Source organism: Triturus cristatus, chromosome 11 (assembly GCF_964204655.1).
Source record: "Triturus cristatus chromosome 11, aTriCri1.1, whole genome shotgun sequence".
NCBI classification, from domain to species: domain Eukaryota; kingdom Metazoa; phylum Chordata; class Amphibia; order Caudata; family Salamandridae; genus Triturus; species Triturus cristatus.
The window spans coordinates 43132819-43154891 of record NC_140594.1 but is presented as its reverse complement, the minus strand read 5'-3'; positions in this window follow the sequence as shown (position 1 = coordinate 43154891).

Sequence of the window (22073 nt, the reverse complement as noted above, 5' to 3'; positions counted from 1 at the left end):
AGAACACAGTCTCCATGTAAACAAGTAAGAACTTCCAATGTTGAGATTTTATTTCTTCATTTGTTCTTTATTAAATATCTTCTCAAATAGAAATACATCGATGATATAAAATCCCGTAGCCGACATGTTTCGTCCACATAGGACTTCTTCAGGGCTCGGACATGTATGTGGGATTCGCCAAATCATAATATCTGTTGGTGTTGATTATATCCCAAAAGTAGACAAGTTGTATAGTGTGTACATCCGTGACTGAAAACGTGATGTCTTCTCCCGAAGGCCCATAAATCTGCTTTCTGGGAAACTGGAAGCAGCCATCAATCTGGCTTTTTTGTCGCTGTTTTTTAACTTTATGGAACTCGTCTTGTTTGGCTTGGAAGGATGTAAGTCTGAGTCGGCACCACGGAGACTGCAAGCAGACGTGGCAGTAGGTTTGTTAACCCAGTGTGCTGCCTCACATAAAAAAGAGAGGTTATTAACAATCTTCAGTGGCACAGAGGGCATTAAACCCCTCTTATCACAGGGAGAGAGTCTTGCACAAGAAAACTGGGGGCCGGGGGGCACATCTTCAGTAAAAATGACATACAAGCCTGGCAGAGCCATGTGCCACGGGGTGCAGGGTGTTAGTGCAGCTGGTTTCACTCTGGTGGCAGCTGCAGGAGATCACACAGGGTGATATAGTTATGCTTCTGTATGTAGCAGATCTAGTAAAAATATTTTAGAATATTTTTAGGGTATTAATTAACCTTTAAAATGTTCCCTACCGTGGAAAATATAGAGAAGACTAAACATGTGTATTAAAATTGAAAACGTTAGAGCAAATAAAAAACACAATGCTACAGCATTGTTAATTTAATATTGAATCAAACCTTAATTTTATTTTAATATATGAAATTATTCAAAATTATTTTTCCATAGTTTAAATTAAAAAATAAACTCCAATTTAAATACATTTTTTTTGTTATTTAGAGTGGTGTATAGAACTAATTGAAAATAATTTACTTATATTTTATTAAATATTTTGGACCCCTTTACAGAGAGAGATTTACCCCCTTTTGTTTTTCATCTGAAAACAGGCATGGCTTCCAAATTAAGGTGGGAAGATCCCAAGGTTCTTGAAGGCCTGGAATGTTTAAATTGGTCACAGCGATATAAAGGGCTCACAGAGATATGGCGAGCATGGGTAGTAGGAGGCTCTGAAGACCAAAGTTAGAGTCCTAAAAAAAATCTGTTTATGGACCGGGAGCCAATGCAGTTTGCTAAATCCCAGAGAAGCTGAACTTTTGCGAGGGAGTTTCAGAACCAGTCTGACTGCAGCATTTTGGACCACTTGAAGTTTATGTAATAGATGTTTAGTAATTCCAAGATAAAAGCTACAGCAGTTGTCTGATCATGAAGTGATAAGTGCTAGTACTACAGTTTTTCTTGCTATCAAAGAAAGGTATTCAAAGAATTTCTTTTATGCTTTGATCAGGGAAAAACAAGTACCGGAAATAGCTACTACTTGGAAGTGAAAAGAGAGCGAGCAATCTAATTTGAAGCCAAGATTACGAGGCACTTTGAGTGGCGAGGGAGGAGATGGGACACCCCAAATGAGGACAAAATAAGTTATCCTGACCAAATAGAAGAGTCTCCCGTTTTTTCAGCATTACATTTCAGGGAATTAAGTTCCATCCAGTGGACGATACTTAGAAAACAGTTCTGAAAATTGGGCCTTGTTTGCGAAAAACTGACCAACAGATAAAACCTGCCTCTTGTTCTGAAGAAACAATTGTAACCAGACCAGGGCCTACCTGCAGATACCAGCCTCTCTGAGTCAGAGACAAACTGAGTGAGATGTGGTGTTGAATGCTGTTGACAGATCTAAAAGAATCAAAACAGCATTATGACCTTTATCCAGTGCAAATATGATCTTTTAAAAGACTTCTAGCAGTGCTGTCTTGATGGAGTGCAGAGGCCTAAACCTTGATTGAAAAGGGTGAAAACTGCCAGGTGTTCCAAGGAAATCCATTAACTAGACATTGACCAACTATTCTACCATCTTAGCTGGGGTAAGAAGAAGGAAAATGGGTCTAAAATTGGCTATGATTTTTGGGTTGGCAGTGTTTCTTTTTTTTTTTTTGTGATTTGACCACAGCCAGTTTCCATGACTCTGGAACCAGAGCAGAAGAGAGGGAGAATGTTATTAATAACTGGATGACTTCAGTAGCTTTCTTAAGGACCATAGGAGTTCAGAGGTCTAAACCTGATTTGCGTCACAGAAGAGCTTGCTCTAACTGCTGAAGGGAAATATGCTGAAAGGCGACCCGGACAGACTTAGATGGCAAAAAGTGCTTTCCTGGCCCTGGAGAGGTAGATCCCCAATCGGGAATGTATTAAAACTTCCCTGAATGTTGAAAATCATTTTCTTTGAAGTACTCTGAACGATTATTGAGTGGGAATAAGATCTCTGTCAGAGGCTTTGTGATGATGGAATGACTTAGCAATCTTAAACATTTTCTCTAAGATCATTATTCGTAGATTCAATCTGTGAGGTGAAAAACTGTTTCTTGGCCTCTTTAATAATAGTATTATGTTATGTTATGTTATATGCATTTATTACGCGCACAGATACTCAAGAGTGTCCCGGCGCGAATCTATGGAAGTAGAATGCTCATCCTCAAACAAAAAGAAAGGTTTTCAGCTTTTTTTTTAACGTGCCCAAATCCTGGATGGAACGCAAACTGAGTGGGATTGTATTCCATACAGTAGCTGCCTTCACCGTGAAGGAACCACCTCCGATCCACTGTCGCTTAAAGCGAGGGACATGAACCAAATACAAAGACGCGGAGCGCAAAGCCCGCCCAGGTACATAGAAGGCAGTCCGCTTCTGAAGATATAAGGGCCCGCTACCATGAAGTGCCCGATGGGCCAAAATCAGTAGCTTAAATTTAACTCTGGTGGCTACTGGTAGCCAGTGGTACAGACGGAGCTGGCTCTGTACACTGTCCCTAGAGGACAGTCCAGATAACAATCTAGCAGCAGTATTTTGGATACCGGAAAAGAGGGCATTAGCATAATCTAAACGAGACATAATCAGTGCACATATGAGTGTTTGTCTTGCAGCTATTGGTAGAAGGGGAATAAAACTTCTAAATGATTTAAGTAGACCGAAGCAGCCACCCGCCACCTTCTTGATGTGCGTCTCGAACGAGAGACGCTCATCAAACCAAACCCCAAGATTCTTTGCCAATTTCTCAGAAGATATTGGACAGGGGTATTTAGGTGGCCAAAGTTGCTCTCTAAAATTCGGGGGAAACTTACCAAAAAGTAGAACCTCCGATTTTCCTTCATTACATTTAAGCTTTGCCTCCGCCATCCAGTTAAACACTGCATTATGCATTTTTACAGCAGATCTGTCATTAAGGCAGGCTGTATTGAGATCTACATTTTCTTTCAAACTGTCTACAGACCAGCTTCTCTTTGCCCATGGATGCTGTAAATCAAGGCACCGAACTGCCTAAGCGGTGCCGGCCACAAATAGATTGGGGTGCAGTATCAGTGGTTGGTCATTTGTTGTCAAGTACTAACTAGTATTTCGATTTTGGGCAGTAGTAACTCTCTTTTCCAGGGGTTGGAGACATGTAAGTCTATACACTTGGAGTTTGTGAATAGCCAAAAGTAGTAAAGTTACTAAAAAGTGTAAGAGTAAACTTAGACATGTAAATCACTCTCAAGTGTTAGTATCCTTTGTGAATAGCCTTCAGGTGTTTTGATTGTGCGAATGGATTTGTGTCTTAAGGCATGTTGTTTTAAGTATTGCCTCTGAATGTGATAATGTGCTTCCATCTTCGGTAAGTGCGCACATGCTTGCCTTTGGATATGGGGAACTTGTTGTTTTGCACTGTGCCATGATCCACCCACACAGTCATCATGAGAACAGTTGTTGGAAGACCTCCAGGATATCAAGTCTGTAAAAAAGGAACAGTAATTCTTCCACTGAAAGCTGCCAAGCAGAGCTTTAAGAAAATTCTGCTATTTACAATAACAATCTTCAATCATTTTGATGGGAATTGAGCAGCAGGATTCCCAATTTCCACATTTTGCCAGACGTTCTCAAAAGACCAGAAGCACACTGTGCTCCATCGTCACTCGCGAGAACAGATTATACCCAGGCAGGTTGTAGACTTCTGTGAGAAATACACATGCTGGTCCAAAACCAGATGTTACAGCTGAAAAGCAAAGGAGTGAGTCACTCTTAAACACTGATCCATGATATTAAACATTGCAGTCTTATTCTCTGCTACCAGGAGATCACCATGAAATCCACCAACATAAATGCCAACATTCAATATCAGTTCAAAAAAAGAATCAACAACTCCGTAAGACGCTGCCCTGCATAAAATATTTATTTGAATTAAAGGATTGCTTTTCCAGTATATAACAACTCTCACAATATTTCACATGATTGTCAATGCCGTCATTTATGTTTTATGTAAACCAATGATATTTTTGAATGAAATTCTTTACCTTGCCTGGGCGGCCTGTGACAAGGTATATGTGAATCTCACAAGACTCCTGAATGGGTGTAAAAATCAAATAACCTAGAAATCTAATACTCCGCTATGTTTCCTAGCGAGTCGGGGGCATTACTGAGAGGTTCTAAGTTTTTGGTGTCCTGACACTCGTCAATCTACAGTATTTGGTCTTGCTAGATTCTGGCATGCCCTTTGGATTAGGCGCCGGAAAATATGTATGGGAGATACCCCGCCTTGAAGAGTGATGCTAGACCTGAATCTTATGTATTTGTCCACTAAAGGCTGTGTAAATACGAGATCTTAGCATCGTAATCTTTATCATACATTTGGCTGCCTCTGTATGTGGCACTTTTTTTCAAATGTTTTGGGGGCCCTTTTTAATTCTGAATTTGTATAAATGTTTTTATGGATTCTCTTTTTAATCTATACCCTTTAATTGTATTGTTGACCTATCTTTTTTAAAGGACAAACAATCTGTGTGATCGTAATAAAGTTTGTCGATGATGATAAAACTCATTGAGTCCCTGGCAATCCATGTAATGGATTTTAGCAGCCAAGGTGCACTATTCAGTTACAACAACAGAGTCATCAGGCATGCCAGCAGAGTAAGAGGGAAAGGGTCTAATCTTATATTTCTGCCTGGCCCTAGATGTGCCAAAACCTCTGCTTTACCTATGGCCAATAGAATGTGGGAGGGACATTATATCCCAGGCTCTGTGTTTTCCATGGCACACTTCTCTACAGCAACATTTATTTATACATTTTTAATTGCAAGCAAGCCAGCCGTCTCAAATTGATAATGAAGCAGCTTGTGTGGCCAGACAACTAGATGGTGCCAGATGCCATTTTTTAGGTCTCGCCTAGCTATTGCGTTTACGCAATCACTATGCAAGACTCTAGTAAGAGGGGCATTTCAAAGTGCTCCCAAAAGTGGATTGCATGGTGAGCACACGCACAATCACGTGCATCGTGCCGCCATGCAATCCGTTTGGGGAAGCCCTTCAGCCCACTGGTGCGTGCACGTGTAGCCACAGCCTCAGCATCATACTTCAAAGGGTCCGCTCCCCCGCCTGGAATGCGCTCCCCTGCCCCCGCCACAGCATTCCGAGAGATTGATTCCTCATGGCGCCTCTCACAACTGTCCCTCCCCCACCACAGGGCTAGTCTCACGGACGCATTGCCATCCATCGATTTCACTTTCATGCTCGTGTTCTCTTTGCCTTTCAGCACACAGCCCGCCCTCCCCCTCCGTGTTTTCTTGCAGCTTTGCCCAGATCTGAGTCTCAAACAACCAAAATAATAGGTTTGCCCTGCACGCTTTCTGCGCTTACAAAGTTAACATATGCAGCGCTCATTCCCTTTTCATCCTTCTAAGGTCGATAACATTAGCTCCATTAATTCTGCGTCTAAGGATTTAAATAACCATATGTTTTCTTGCAACTTTAGGCACTTCACACACAGCCCCACTGCTCACACACACAGGCATCAAGACAGCAACAGAATGCTCTGAGCCCCACCAGTGTTTGCCACACACACATGCCTCTCGCATCTCGTGTTTTCTTCCAGCTTTGGCCCGTGTTCTCTTTGCCTTTCAGCACTCAGCCTCCCCGTAACCACCATTTAACTAACATCCTGCCACACTCATTCCATTTTCATCCTCGCTTTCACTTTCATGCCCGCGTTCTCTTTGTCTTTCAGCACACAGCTTCTCCATAGCCACCATTTAACTAACATCCTGCCACACTCATTCCATTTTCATCCTCGCTTTCACTTTCATGCCCGTGTTCTCTTTGCCTTTCAGCACACAGCTTCTCTGTAGCCACCATTTAACGACCATCCTGCCGTAAACACCATTTAACTACCATCCTTTTAGTTAAAATAAAAGAATTGCCTCTAAGGGTTTTAGGAACCATAGCAATACAAGGCAAGGCAACATACACTCCGAATGCCACTCAGAGCCACATAATTACATGCCACATAACTACAATGCACTCAATGCCACATACACTTCAAATACCACTCAGCGCCACATAATTACACACCACATAATTACACTACACTCAATGCCACATGCACTCCAAATAACACTCAGTGCCAATTAATTACAATGCAAACAATACAAGATACACTCAAACTAACACTCAATGCCACATAATTACATGCCACTAAAATCAACATACACTCCACACAAAACCACTCAGTGCCACATAATTATATTCTACATAATTACACTCTATCTATCTATCGCCCTCTCTATCTATCTATCTATCTATCTATCTATCTATCTATCTATCTATCTATCTATCTATCTATCTATCTATCTATCTATCTATCTATCTATCTATCTATCTATCTATCTATCTATCTATCTATCTATCTATCTATCTATCTATCTATCTATCTATCTATCTATCTTATCTATCCTATCTATCCAATCTATCCAATCTATCCAATCTATCCAATCTATCCTATCTATCCTATCTATCTAATCTATCTAATCTATCCTATCTATCTAATCTATCCTATCTATCTATCTAATCTATCTAATCTATCCTATCTATCTAATCTATCTAATCTATCCTATCTATCTGTCTATCTGTCTGTCTGTCTGTCTGTCTGTCTGTCTGTCTGTCTGTCTATCTGTCTGTCTGTCTGTCTGTCTGTCTGTCTGTCTATCTATCTATCTATCTATCTATCTATCTATCTATCTATCTATCTATCTATCTATCTATCTATCTATCTATCTATCTATCTATCTATCTATCTATCTATCTATCTATCTATCTATCTATCTATCTATCTATCTATCTATCTATCGGACTATTGCACTCTCTCGATCTATCTATCGCATCACCACAGCATCACTTAGCACCACCACAGCATCACTCAAGGGCACCACTACAGCACTATGCGCTACCACAGCATCAATTAACGCCACAGCATCACTCGACACCACCACAACATCACTCACCGCCACCACAGTATCAATCTGTACAACCATTCAAAAACAACTGGCTCTAATATGTTCTCTCAATATTTAGGCTTTATTACAAATGGCACAAAAAAAAATGATAATATTTACCTTCTGTTCTTGGATTTTAGGCGCAATTAAATACACTAAACATAATCTTCACAAGAGTTATTAACAAAAGTTTAAACAATTGCCATTATAATTTACATTAACTTTTATTTAAGTATTAATTATTTGCAAAAATTAAAAGCCATTGTTATTTGTAATATCAATACATCTAAGTCACGTAAATACAACACATATTGCATTACAAATGCTATAAGTGTCACATTTGCAACAGTTAAAACTATTGACATTGTACATGAGAAAGCTAGTAATTTCAATATTTTCAATACCAACACATAAATAAAAAATTAGTCAATTTACAATACAAAAAGCTCAAACTTTCCTAATGCGAGACCTATTGCATTGCAAATGCTTGTTGTATTTCCCTGAAGAATATCTTTTAAAACTTATAATCTGCGGCTTCTTATCATGCCTAGCTAAAATGGAAAAAGCTTCCAAAGGGCCCCACAATACTTTTTGGCCCTACGCCTTTAAATAGCATCTGACTCACTAGGCTTACCCATTCTTCAAACTCAATGAAAATGTGATGACAATATTCAGTTTCCTAGTTTTGTCTCTAGTTGACATACTTCACTAAATTGTAAATTGATACTTGTATAGTGCACTACTCACCCGCAAGGGTCTCAAGGCGCTTGTACAAATACCGCTGTGGAACCCATCCTGGCTTTCCCTGTGAGGCGTCCACTCCTGGGCACCCCCAAGGTGGAGGCCAGGCATCCTTAGCATTGTGGGGGTCGTTGTGGAGATTAAGTAAGCTATTGCCCAGAGTTGCAGAGTGGGACTCCATGATTGGAATGGCACCGAGGCGAGAATTATCAGGTCCGTGGAATTTTTGAGCCCAAGACCCGCCGAGGCAGGGAATTGAACCCTGGTCCCGGGCTAGACCTCTGCATCAGGGTCTGCCACTCTAATCATTGAGCCACACTTCTCCACTGTCTTAGATCACTCTACTATTGATATCTATTTCAAATGAGTAACAAGGTTTATAATTTTTCTGTGAGTACATGTCTGTTACTCTTGATTTACTCATGATCCCCTCCTAAATGTCCTCACTGACTCATTGGAAGAAGGCTTTGCAAACTAAACCTTCCCCATTAATCAGTGGTCACATGACTAGTTCACAGCCAGAAGCACTATACTGTCTAATGCCACGTCACTGCATTTAGCCTCTTGGAATAGTATACTGCTCTTCCCACACTGACTACAGAAAAGTAGGTGCCGGAAAAAGTATGCCTATGAAACCACACAATGGGGCATATTAGCAAGGGCAATATCGCCGCTTTAGCGGCACTTTTTCCTGCTAAATCAGCGATATTATTATCGCCCTATCAGCAAGCTGTCGCTAACAGCTGTTAGCGACAGCTTTCTCGTGAATGCGACCGTGTTGGGTGCCGCTTTGCATGTCAGCGATATTAATCACTAATGACATGCAAAGTATGCGTTCCCGAACACAAGACGAGGAAAACAGCCACTAACAGGCCTATCGCCTATTAGCAATGAGGCCCTGGCCCCGGTTAGCGATGTAAAAAGTCGCGCTAACCGGGGTCATCGCTGGATTTTTAACACCTGCCCAAAACCTGACTAGTGCATACTTAACATGGGGGGGTGGATTATGCTGATACGACTGGAGGGTCGTATCAACAAGGTTTCCCCCGTCCCCCATGCAACATCGCTGGTTTTGTATCGATGTTGGCCCATTTCTCCTGCTATCGCTGGATTATTTATCGCCATGGTGCTAATTGTTGCTAATACAGCGTTAACGTGGCGATATATTCCAGCGATAGCAGGCGATAATTATTTTTATTTATTTATTTTAGCGCCCTCTGCAATGTTTATCGTAGTTTCTTGCTAATATGGCCCAATGTTTTTTCTTTATTACATCTTCCCCATACCTTTTCTTGTGCACGGGGTTAACGGTGGCACAAGCTAGAACAGTTGCCAATGGAAAAAAATGGTTTGTTTTGAAGCTCTGTGTTTCTTTTCAATGACTTGATTTATCCATTGCAAAGTTTTTGAAGCCATTACTAGGGTTAGCAGAATTCACAGAGTTCGAACCCCCATGGATTAGTCAATTTTGTGGCACCAAAATTGATATTTTGTGGCACCCAATTTAGTTTTTGGCTGCATTTATGCAGCAGTATTTTTGTCCTCTCCCCCAGACCTCTTCACAACGACCCATATTTGGCTGTCCTGGCCCACCACAGCAAACAAGTACCTCAAACCCACACCCCACAACAGTAATACACAGAGAATGGGGCCCACTTCCTCCAGTTGAGTCCTTATCATAAGTGTCTCCATTCAGTGTGTGTGTGAGAGGCTCCAGCAGACACACCAAGGACTCAAGTCTGAAGGAGGTAGAGGCTGTACAAACTCTGACATCTCCCTCATCCTCCTTCCTGTTGAGCAGAAGCCCAGACATGTATGTATCAGGCACAGGCAGACATGCATGGGTAGCCACAGAGGGAGAGTGCAGCCAGAGAGATGACTGTCACATCACCAAAACGCATTGTGTGGACAATTGGCTGCATGTCAGCTGAAGGAGGGTGAGATACAGGAAGGTCTGACTACAAGGAGTTCATGTAGTATTTTCTGTAGGGTTTCAGGTGACCTAAATGTCACAGATGTGCTGCACATCTATCTCATATAGCTATTCATGTGACAGTGTTCCTTAAGAACACGGATGACAATGGTCTCCATGTCGAATATCTCCCCCAGCATTTCAGTTCACCCTGACTTGTTCTCTCCAGAGTTCTGAATCAAAAATTCTTTCAGAGGTGATCAGCAGTGGATAGATAAGGCACAGACTCCTGTCCCTCGTTAGACCTCAAAGACAGAGTGATACTGATAGCATGGGAACAAAATCACAGGCACTAAAAGGAAATGGAAGAGCTTCAGGTCAAGAGATTTCCTTGTCATTGCAAAACTATGTCTACCCTAGCTGAATCGCCTAAGATCCACCAGACTCATGATGGCAAGGAGGTGCCGGTCCAGCCACCGCCGCACCATCACGACTTGGGCCGTCGGACTGCCCTGGGATCGGCGCCTCTGCCAGGGAACCACCCGAGGTGGCAATAGGGACTTGTAAATATGCCCCCCAGTTCCTAATAGTGGGGTATGGAAATAGGTCTGAGACAAAAGCCTGTGACTGGGGCTCAATCTGTTTCTGTAGTTATGCTGCTGTTGGGATAAAGGAACCAATGGGCTTATTTGTGAGAGCCCTGCATCATATAAAGTGGTAAATGGGTGACACAGGGTTCTCACAAGGATTTATGTCCAGTATGTTCAGTATTTGTAAAGCACAAACAATTACACGAGGGTGTCAAGGCGCTGGGGCTGTCGGGAAGATTAAGTGAGCTATTGCCCAGAGTCACATGGTGCTGGGCTGATCTGCCACTGGGGCCGGGGATCGAACCGTGAGACCCCGGTTCTGGAGTCAGTTGCCCTGGCCGCTGCGCCACACCTCTTCCCATTTATGAACCCATGTAAAGCCACCCTGCGTGACCTCATAAGTCATGAGTGTAGCGACACAGCGAAAATCGCAGCATCACCTTACTCTATGACCGGGAGGCATTCCATGGACATTGTAGTGGGTTTTCCCACACAACACCCACGGAATTCGACACTGCCCCAGATTTACAGAGTGATGTAAGCCTGGGGACGCATCAAAACCTTACGCCTCCCAAGGTGAGGCATAATGAGGAGAAATATGTTTATTTCTCCTTCTTTTTTCCTCTTTCCATGTGTGCTGCATTCTGCAGCCAACACAGAAAGAGGAAAATGCCTTGTAGGATTGCTTATGAGCAGGAAGGTGCTCCTTCCTGCGCAAAAACAATCCTGCCTGCAATCAGAGAAACTCTTGCACCATGGTGCAAGGGTGCCTATGTTGGCACTAGGCTGCCAAAACTGCACAGGCACAAGAAGAAAGCACAGGAAGGCAGCATATTGCTTAAAGATAGTGCACTCCTGCCCTTTCACTTTGGCATAGGACAGCGCAGCAAGGTGCCTTCCTGCGCTGCCCTATGCCAGACTGGCATAAATGATGCCTCAAATGTACTTGGCAGCTTCTTCAGCTCTTCACACTTAGCAGATAAGTGAGTGGGTAACTAACTCCTGCCCAACAACCACACTGGGACTACTTAAAGATGTAAAGGATGCATTATTGAAATTTCACGGGTTGTTTTCTAAAAAGTGTGGACTTTTTACACAAGCGCCAATTTTCCTTTTTTTTTGCAAAGCACAAACTTGCGATACCCTGGAGGGTTTGACCGTGGTTGCTCATCACCCTCACTGGGAAGACAAATCAATCCTTCATCAAGATTCCAATGCATTATGATTGTTGTAGTCCAAATTCAGTGGACAACAGTTCCATTAGGGAGTTGTTAGCCCCTGTGGCAGCACATACATGGATCAATGGAAATATGTGTAAGAAATTACCTTGGTCAAATTAAACAATGACGCTGATCCTCAGCGAAGTCACCTACGTACACTTCCATTACAAATCTTTTATATCTCTTACCCTGTCTTTCTCCGACCTCGAGACCTTCTTCCTTGTCTTCCACTCCAATAATTGTTTTCTTCCCACACATGAGGATGGTTGCACAAAAAAAAAATATTGGGGGGAAATTGTGATGTTGAAATATTGTATAAAGAATATTGTTAGTACAAAAATATTGTGTAACAGAATATTATTGTCAAGAATATCGTTTTTTGGTAAATAAAATTGGTTTAAAAATAATATTGTTTCATATAAAAAGTTGTAAAAAATATTGTTTTTCAATTAATTTAATATACATCAGTTAAAATATTAATTGTAAGTGATAATATTGTTAGTATAGTTATTATTCATGTTTTTAAAGTATAGTTTGTAATTTAAAACTATTATTTTTCTTTAAATAATTAAGTAATTTATATTACACTAACAGATTTTTGGGTGTGTAACGGAATATGGCAGGAAGCAAATTAAATTATAATTAATGCAATTTCATTGTTGATTAATTTTGTGTTGGAAATTAAATATTTTATTGTTTAATCATTATATAAATTGTTTTATTTGTCGGTATTTTAGATATTTAAGCTTAATTTGTTATTTTAAATGTATAATTAAATTTATATTGTTAAATGTACATTATGTCATTTTATTCAGTAGCGATTTGTTAGATCAAGAGGGGAAAATGGTGGGAAGGTAATTAAATCATAAATAGTTTTCTATCATTGGCAATTAATTTTTAATTCTTAATTAATTATCTCATTTATTATTAAGTATCTTTATTGTTTTAATTTATATTGTTGGTTTATTCATATGTTATTATTAAAATGTTACTGTATATTTTAATGTTAATATTTTTGTAAGTAATTTGAATTTTAGTAGATGGATTTTGACTCTGTGGGGTAATAAGGTCAGAAGCTAATTTTTAATAAATATTTAATCATATATAATGGATTAATATAAATTAATTTTTTCGAATGTTAGACATATTCTGTACATTCACTGTTTTTGAATTATTTATTCGTGGTTCTTAGAGTAAGTGGGAAGATTAAATCTAACTCTCCGGAATCCAACACATTCCCTACTGTTGCTTAGAGTGTAGTGGGAAGAGTAAATCAAACCCCTCCGGAATCCAACACATTCCCTACAGTTGCTCAGAGAAGAGTGGGAATAGTTAATATAATCACTGTGAAGTCTTTCGCACCTCCTTGGCTGGGATCCAGCTCAGGATCCATAAACCTGTGCTAGCTTTCTCTATTGGGATCCAGTTTGGCATGTTTATTTTTGTGATGACTGAGTGATGTCAGAGGATGGCCATGGATTCTGTGTGTCTTGTTTTAAGGTGCTTTGTCCACACACAATAAATACCTGCATGCTCTCATACAAGGAGGAGTTGTTGGTGCACTTTAGGGAGTGTCCTAGGATCCTTCTGTGTGTTGCTCTGGCTGATTCTGCTCTCCAGCAATTAATTTTTCACTCCAGGGACTTCCACTGCCAGAAACCGGGCACTTCCTGATTTTTTGTACATGTGCTATTTATTGGTTGTGATATTTATCACATGATGTAAATAGCACATATTTGGTATTTAACACATACAGTAAATACCGATTCCATTGTACAGAGAAAAAACTCAGAATCAGCGTTATTCAGCTCGTGTTATTTACCGAACCCCGAGGAATCAGTGTTTACCCAATGGGCAAGTACGTCATTTTTTTCACCAAACTCTTAATTGAGGCTTACGTGTTATTGAGTATATTATGTCTGCTTAACATTGAAATGGGAACTCTCACATCTATTAGGAGCCAGTAAAAACTGAGCCACTCAGTACCACTCCCATAAATCTGTACGAGCTGGTCCGGCCTCCTTTAGATTCCTGATTAATTTGTTCTTTGTAATGCTAGGTGCTTTATTATCCATGATATAACTGTTAATGTGACTTTCCAATTTATTAAAAGAAACTTTTATGTATAAATATAAGAAGGCAAAAGTTGAACAATATATAATTATTTTGGGATGAATAGTTATCTTGATATAATTCAATCACCCAATCAATTCAATTCAATTCAATTCAATTCAAAATAAGCTTTATTTGATTATTTAAAAGACAATCATAAAAGCACAAAATAAAATAAAACTTGAAAAATAAGATAATTTGTCCAGAAACATAACAAGAATTATATGGCAAATTAGTCAATCATCAAAACAGAATGATTTAAAAAAACATACTTTTTCTAGCAGCAATAGATTTTAAGATGAACGTAGCAGTAAAAAAGCATACAATCGCCCAATCAATGATAACAGTAGATTTTGATATAGGTCTAAACGTTGCTTAATCTCTGATCATTTTGAAATGTATTTAAGATGAAAGGCGTCTTTAGTTCCTTTGGAATTAAATACTCTTAAATATTCGCATTTTCTACCTGAACTTCCATTTATTTGCTTCAGTGTTCCATAGCATGATCTCTTTTTTATCTATATTAACTTTAGCACAAACTGTTCTAGCATTGTCATAAATTCTAAGATTGATTCTAAATTCCAACTTAATACCAATAAATCGTCCACATATATCTTGACCTTATGTTCTGTAAAGCCCATTGGGGAAGTTTCACAGCAGATTTCATAAGAAGAAAGGCCAGTAGAGGTTCAATAAACAAGTAAATGCAATGGGACCAGAGGGCAGTCGTGCCATGTGCTGCGTTTAATGGAAATTGGAAACTGATTGAAGCATTCAGAATAATGCGTGCACTAGACGCCTCATAAAGCACCCTTCCCGCCTTCACAAACTGGGTCAGGCACCCCCAATATATCACAGTGTCCCTCAGGCCAGACTGTCCGTATCGGGAACCAGGCGTTTTACTGGGGCTGGATTTACTGCTGGTGAGGGATTGTATTTTTTGCTGGGGCGGGCTGGCTGTGTTTTGTGCCTGCAAAGCAATGGTGCTTTATCAAAATTGCAAAGCACATGGTTTTAAGGTGTGCCTGCCAGACTTTGCTCTCTTGAAAAGTATTATTTTTGCGGTCTTGTGGTTCTTGTCTCCTGCAAGGTTGCCAGGAGTAATGCTGACCCTCAGGAGGAAAGGGGTGAGGGGTCTGCTGTTGCTTGGCTCAGAGTGTCTTGTACATATATGAAGTAAATTGAAAACAGTGACCACCAGCAACTTCTTTAAGGTGTCAGGCTAAGTTGTACATCATTATATAGAGCATTGAGTGATATTTTTAGAAGTGATTATCATCAAAGACTTGGAAACGTTCATGTCCCTCTGTCACTGCCCTCACAATGATGCAATTGGTGGAAACTCAGTTGTGTTTTGCCCTCTATATATGTGGCCAGGGTGTTACTATAGATTGAGTACCATTACAGCATCTTTTTGTGTGCAGCGCATGCTGTTAACTGATGTATTTTAATGTGCTCTTATGTGATGATGATGGAAATGGAGGAACTGCGAAAATAGTAATTGTGAAGGATCACACAATGTTGAACAAGTGGATGCCAGGATTGATGCAAGATTTCCTGGTTTCGCATTGTGCAACACAGACATTATATGTTTAACTCTTTCTTTCTATTATTTTAGACCAGCGGTCTCCAACCTTTTCTGTAGTGAGAGCTACTTCTGATCAGTGAAAATCCTTGTGCGCTACTGAAGACGAAGCAACTTGCACATTGTTACCAGACAACCTCACACCCAGCTCCATTGACTTTAAGTCTAATGTCCATAGAACCACATGCTATGGTTTGAACAAAATACTTTGACTAGGGGCACTATGATAGTACTGCTGTGTGTCAGTGAGAGTGTGATATATGAACATGTGTGCGTATGAATGGGATAAATGTGTATGGGTGACTGAGAGCCCATGTCATATGCACTTGTGGCACTGGAATACTTTTCGTCCTATGTGACACCGTTGCATGTATAATACAAACATATAACCTTTTTTTTTTTTAAATGGGAGACATTTAAAGTGCAGAAAAAGTTCTGCAAAAATGTTCATGGTATGGAACATTTTTCTGCACTTTAAATTTCTCCAACTTGAAATAATGGCTGTATTTTTCAGTTATAAATATTGCACCATGTCAACCAACCACTAGAAGCAAGATGCCTGCTGTCTGTAAAGGCAACACTTTGAAATGGGAGAAAATTAAACTGAAAAGTTAACTTTATGCTTATATGGATTCCATAAATCTCATCGTTTACATTTAATCCCAATTCCAAGTGTCACATTTACAAACAGCAGGCTTCTTCTCCCAGTGGCTGTAGACAAGGTACAATATTTATTGTTGTTGTTGTAAGGTACAATATTTATAATATAAAAATACAACCCTTTGTTTAAATGGGAGGAATTTAAAGTGAAGAAACATGCTTCATAAAACATTAAGACATAATTGGCCTCATTGAAAGTGGCGAAATACATTAAGACTTAGGGTTTTATTACAAGTTTGGCGGTCTTCCTCTGGAACTGCCACCACGGCGGTCCCAGGAGGAGCGCCAAACCTGTGGTGAACCCGCCCGCTAGGTTATGAGTTAAATCCAGGCTGGGAGGGTAGTGCAGCGGTGCTGTCACGTGCGGGTATGTTAGTCTCATAGGAGAGCCTAAACAGCATACCACCACCACGAGAGAGCCTGCAGCATGTGGGTGCACGATGTGGCATGCACTATGTCATGCATGTCACACAGTGCATGCACAAATGTGCAACTGTAGGGAGCCACAACATGTGAACCTCCTCCCACAAACCCCCAAGGCCAGATTCACCCTGGGACCCAGTTAGGGCCAACGTACCTGCATTTCTGCCACCCTTTTCATGGTGGGGCCCCCGCCATGAAATGGGCTGTAGAAATACAGGCCGTAATATGTCTGGCACTGCCGGCATCGGCACTGCAAGCATATTCAGGCCCTTTTCAGATGACTGCCGTGGTGGGATCCTGGATCCCGGCGGAGGTGGCGGCCTTGTGGTAGTCCCACCACCACCATCGTAATATGGCGGTTGGACCGCCGGGTGGTGGTGGGCGGACTGCAACCACGACTGCCGTATTCGTAAGAAGCCCCTTAAAATGTATTTGAAATATTTTTAATTTACATTAAATTTCTCCCTTTTTAAGAAAGAGAACTGTATTTTTCAGTTATAAATTTGGCACAGTGTCTGCTGGCTACTGGGAGCAAGAGGCCTACTGTTTGTAAATGTGACACTTTAAAATGGGAGAAAGTTCAAATGAAGAGTTAACTTAATCATTAAGGCAACTTTTCATTTGAATTTTCTGCCAATTAAAAGCATTCAGAAAGACCATTTTGTACTCGCACTCCAATATTGAGTTGACAAGCACTTATTTAAGAGTTAAATACCTCAGTGCCGCAGTTCGTCATCTCTGTGCCCCACCTGGGTCACAAATCTACTCCAGCCCTGCTCATTATCAGGCCCTGCTACCTGCAGCCGGAAGAAAATAATGTAAAAAAACACAGCCTTCCTTTAACTTTAAAAGAAAATACTGACCCTGTGCTTTAAAAAAAATGAAGTTATGGCTGTGAGCCGCTCTGACGGTGTCAAGGAGCGAGCAATCACTGGTTGGAGGCACCTGTTTTAGACCTAAGCTTAATGTTCTAAATGTAATTCTTTAAGGAACTAAATCAGTGACTGTTAAATACATTCAGGCTATGCATATTTCGTAGGATTGGTGGTGGTAACATGTGGGGAGAGTGATTTTTTATTGCAGAAGTTAAAATGAAAAACAGAGCACCCAACCTTGGTCAGTGCATTAAAATCATTTACTACATGTAGCTAAACTTTCTTATTCATTATCACCCATTCTTGAATTCATTCAGCCACTCACCCACTCCTCACCCATCCAACTATCCGTTCAATTATTGGGCAAGGCTCTATATTAAACAAGCATTTGCAATGCAATAAGTCTCGCATTTACAAGAGTTTGAGCTATTGGCATCGTAAATGACAATGCCAATAGCTTAAACTCTCGCAAATGGGAGACCTATTGAATTGCAAATGCGTGCTATAAAAATAAAAACAGTAAGCAGGACAAAGCTATTTCAGAAAATAGTGCGTTGCGGTTGTAATTAAAGCCTACCTATCAACATCACACATAACAGGGGGAGTCGTCATAGGAGGTTACAAAATGAGACAAGGCGGTACTAAGGAGGGACTACTAAGCCTTTTGACCAATCAACAGCCACAGTTTACAGTGGACAATGACACAAGCCAATGAAAAATGTGGGAGGAGAGTGGGCAGAGCTTCAAGTCCCTACCTCAATACAGCATACCTCGCAGAACAACGCAGGCGCTGCCCAGGCTCGACCTAAAAATGTGTTATAAAATACACCATGTTTGGAATTTTAAAAAAAACTTTCTTGAGGCAAGAACCCCCTGAACTCACTTTGGAGTGTCAGACTCGCTCGCCGCACTCGCTCTCTACAGGCAGTATGAGGGCTGGTCTAACATAGTCCCCTCTGGTGGAAAATCTGGCTGAAATGTTTGTTTACTGCTCATGTCAAAGAAACTGTTTGTCTGTTCAAAAACTGCAGCTCATGTTCAGATTTGTAGCTTCACAATTATCCGAATAGTCTGCTGTGGTGAAAACTTTATCTAAAATGCAGCTCGCATTCAAAAATTACCTGAACGGTACATCTTGCATTAAAATTTCACCCCAAAATTATCCGATTTGGCATAATGGTGTACTGTCAGTACTTTTGCATACATTTTGTTACATGTCATTACCAAAATTATGTCAATTATGCCGGCATACTTAAAATCTCCCCTAGGCCTAGAGGAATGCATTGTTCTGGCAGAATCATCTCTGATCTGCAGCCATTTAAACTCTAATCACACTTTCCCTTGGACTGGGAGCGGTGTGGAAGAAAGTAATGATGCTGTAACCGCTGAGTGCCAGACAGGCCTCCAGAGGGTTAGCCAGCAGGGTGCAATCTGCTTCCTGAGAGGCTGTGAATTATCAACCTTTCTAAAAGTAATTCTTGTGATATATAAAATATAAACCTATTTATACCAAGGATTTTATTTTTGATAATTAGGCCTATGTCAGAACAATTCTGTTTTTAGTTCTTTCTGAGCCAATGGTATGAAAAATACACTTTGTCAGTGCTACAGGCTCACTGAGTAAAGTTGAGGGGCAATGTTAGGGTAAGCTTTAGGATAAGGAATAGGGATTAGGGAGAGGAGTTGGCCTAACGGCTAGGGCGCTCGACCTCGGACCTGGGGAGCTGGGTTCAAGTCTCGGTAATGACGCTGAACATCCTGTGATTGTGGGCAAATCACTTAATCTCCCCGTGCCTAACACAAATGAATGTGTGTCCTCATGTAATGTAACTGGTGCTATGTAAAGCACTCTGATACCTGATTGGATTCGGGTCAAGTTCGCGCTATATAAAACTCTGCAAAAAAAAAAAAAAAGGAATTTACTGATGGTGAGGGATAGTGTTGGGGTTAAGTTTGGGTGAGGCATAGAGTAAGTAAGAAGGTTAGAATTAGGGGAAGTATTAGGTTCAGCCTTAGGGACATGTTCAGTGTTATTTTCAGTGTAAGAGTCACTGTAAGGATAATGTCAAAGGGCAGTAATATGGTGAGGGCTAGTGAAACATTTAATTAAAGGCTTGGGGTGAGGGTTAGGGCCATTTATAAGATGTTGATATTTTGAAAATACAAAGGCAATGCTGACATAATAGTATGACTATGTAATTGAACGACAATGTAAAAGCGCTTATGTACTTGCAGATGCAATTATTGTAGAGTCACCTTGTCACCCTGTGCAGCCCATCCTAGATTACCAGGTATGATTACCCCTGTTGGTCTGACATATAGGCCCTAATTTGGATGTTGGTTGGAAAGCCTTCGACCGCAGGTTTCAAATCCAACTGCTGTATCACAATGACGGCGGTCAGATTTGAAACCGGACGATCAAACCGACTGGCTTCCATCGGGCTCAAGGAGCCCGCCAGTCGGAACTGCAAAATAATCCCTTACGGACGGTGTTTCCTCCGTCGGGATTATGATGTTGGTTCACGACAGACTTTCAATGTCGGGCTTTCTGACATCGAAAGCCTGTCGGAAAGTGACCTTTTTCTTCACCCTCCGGTTGGGGGCTGAGGGGGCACCTACGGTGCCCCCCTGTAAATCCCTGCACCGTGTGGCAGGCACTGACGCAGGGGATTTACAGTGACTCCCAATTCTCTATAGAAGCTTGTGCTGCAGCCTGTTTCCGACCGCCAAACAAGCTGCCATCGCGAAATATGAGTCCGTGACTGCACCAGGTGCAGTCGCATCTTAATTGCAGTTTAGGACCGCCGACCCGAGGTCATTCGGTTCCGAAACTGCAGGGATGTTGGTGGAGGCATCTCCGACCAACATCCAAATTAGCGCCAAAGTTGAATGGCAACTGAAAATACTCCATGTTATGGACGAATTGCTAAATCCTCCTCGGGGACTTCTCTTCCTGTGAAAATGCAGCAGAATTGCTTCCTCCATCCTATCATTAAAGCGGAGACAATTCCAGCTGCAGATTCTCCACTGCAGTAGAATCCTCCAGCAAGTAAATAAGGGCCAGATGTGCGCAGCACTGGTCGCAAAATACTGGTTGCAATTTGTGACTAGTATTTTTGGGACCAGTCATTTATTTTGTGAACTGACCGTAGGTCGGTTTGCAAAATACTGATTCCTAGTGGGTTACAAATTGACCTACATTATGAGTATTAACGGGGTAGGTCACAATTTGCGAACCAGTTGGAATCACAGCCACAACAGCGATGGTGGCCTGCTGGTGTCAGCACACCACCATTTCTGTGATTGCTTTCAAATAAAGCTTTTTTTTTTCAAAAACAGCCTGTTTTCCTTAACCCCTTCGGTGCTCATGACGGAACGGTTCCGTCATGAGCCACGGTTGAGCTGTGCTCATGACGGAACCGTTCCGTCATGACCACGCCCGCGCAAGATTCCGTCAGCAGAGCGGCGGAATCTGCGCAGCATGGAAGGGGTTAAAGAAAAATGGGATGTGTTTAAGAAAAATAAAGTAACTAACAATTTTTAAGGCTCGCCAGTGGGTTATAGGACCACTGCCTACTCCTAAATATATGTTTTTCATCATTCACAAAGAGGTGGAGGACGAGTTTGCAAATGACTTAGAACTCCATGTTTGTAGTCTGTAAAATATTAATGATTTGTGACTGGATTTTGGTTGCAAAACATTATTACATACTATTCAAATTTGTTATTTGGAAGGGACGCCCTATATACGCCCCTTCCAAATACTAAATGATTCATTCACAAACCCCAACTGTGTTTTAGTAAAGTTTAAGGGCCAGATGTAGGTGGCCAAATAGCGATCGGTAACGCTGAAAATAGCAGAATTCCAGCGTTTACGATCGCTATTTGACTGCGAGCAATGTAGGTGAGTTTAAACCTACTAGCAAAATAAGGAATCGCAAAATTGCGATTCCTTATTTTGCTCTTGCATTTAAGGAATCGGTAATTGCGATTCCTTAAATGCAATGTAAGTAGCACAAAAGTAAGTGCACTTTAGCCTTAAGGAATCGCTAATTACCACCAACTTCAAGTTGGTGGTAATTAGCGATTTCCTTTAAAAAAGCACTTTTTTTCTTTTTTTAAAGTGGCATGTGGCACACACACATGCCCTTAGGGCATGTATGTGCGCCACATGTGCACACATGCACATTTCAGGGGTGCAACAGGGTGTCCTTTTGACACCCTGGCACCCTTGAAATAGCGCCCGCTATTTGCCATTCTTTAATAGCGAATCGCTAATAGTGAATATTTTCCCATTCATTCCCATGGGCCTCCTAGCCCATAGGAATGAATGGGTAGGTATTACTTATTAGCTAATCTCAATTTGCGACACGTTATTAAGGAATGTTAAGAAATCGCTAATATTTTAGCGATTCCTACTTACATTCAATTTTGTGACTCCTTAATAGCGAATCGGTAAAATTCGCTATTAAGGATTCT